Consider the following 1,524-nt stretch of genomic DNA (forward strand, 5'->3'; position numbering starts at 1 on the left):
AGGGAACATAAAGTCAGAAGGAAAGATCACATAGGACAACATCACATATGTGCTCACCAAGGCCAAATAAGCTTTCAGAGAAGAAACAGGTCCTTGTAACTAGAAAAACACTATATAGAGCATTTTATGTGGCTTTTTTTTTTTTTCTATCATTATTTTTCCATCACCACACTCAGGCTTCAACTATGTTTAAACAGTCATGGTTCAACATTGAGATATTTGATCTTGACCTGCTAATGGTATAGATTATGTTTTCCACTCAAAAAATATTGTTTATTATATTATGTAAGTAGAAGTATTCTGTTGAAATGCAGAACAGGGGAGATACATCTTTCCACAGAATTTGTAAAAATATAGAGTATCCGTCTTGACCGTCCTGGATATTGACATCCACCACTTTAGCTACACATTCATCTATTTCTATTTCATTTGAGAGGTCTTCCACCCCACCTTTATCTACGCCTCCACCTGTAGATGTTACTGGGCTGTAGAATTTTTAGTGTTCTAGTCACTCACTGCCATGCAAAAGCAAGAGCTGCCACATGTTTCATGCTGCCTCACAATGGTGTTTGTGAGATTATGCTGGGAGATTGGGGGAAGGAAATCTACCTTTAGGCCACATCATTTGCATGTAAGGACCTAATACCATTTCAATAAGTGAAAATCACAGGCTTCCAACACAAAACCAGCTATTAAAACATTGCCATAAGCAAAATATTGAGGCTTAAACTGACTTTGCACAAGGTGGAAAAGAATGAAAGGGCAAGTCACTGAGACACTATGGCTTTCATCTTTTCTGTGATCCTTTATGTTCATGGGATTTCCCCATACTCCCGTTTGTTACATTTTATAAAAATCACTTTCAGGTTTATGGAAAATGGGGCATAAAGTGAGCAGTTTTTTAAAAACGAGTTACATGGAAGAAAGAACTGCAACTAAGATTTTTGTGATTAATTTGATAGACTTCCAGTAGGAAGTATTTAGTTTATCTGCACATAGAAAATGAATATTAAAATATTCATACCCCAAGGCTACCAGAAAAAAAGTAGATAACAGCTGTTGGTCTAAAATGTGGTTTCATTATGCAGAGATTGGAATAAGCTTGTAATTATGAATTAAAGCTAGAGCAGTTTAAAAAAATGTTGAATAGGTTTTCTAACCCCAACATTTAAAATCAGTTTTCTGTTAAGAAATAAGGAAAGTGTTTACACCATTTCCCTCAGTGAGCTTTCAAATGGTATCAGCAATAGCAGACTTGCTCTGCTCACCTCAAAGAGAAATGGGCAGTAGATACTTCACATAAATTTCTTAATGATTTATTTTTCCTAAAGCAGGTTCAGATATCTTGTATTGAGTCCATATCCCAAACTAACAAAGCCCTACTTTAATATCTCTTTTAGACCTAAAGACACAGTTAATACAAGAAAACAAGGTTTTAGAAAAATTATTTAGGTTGATAACACAGATTACACATTTTTTACCTACACGTATTATTGTTTTTTGGATGTGATACCAGTATAATGA

This window comes from Globicephala melas, chromosome 11, assembly GCF_963455315.2.
Source record: "Globicephala melas chromosome 11, mGloMel1.2, whole genome shotgun sequence".
NCBI lineage: Eukaryota > Metazoa > Chordata > Mammalia > Artiodactyla > Delphinidae > Globicephala > Globicephala melas.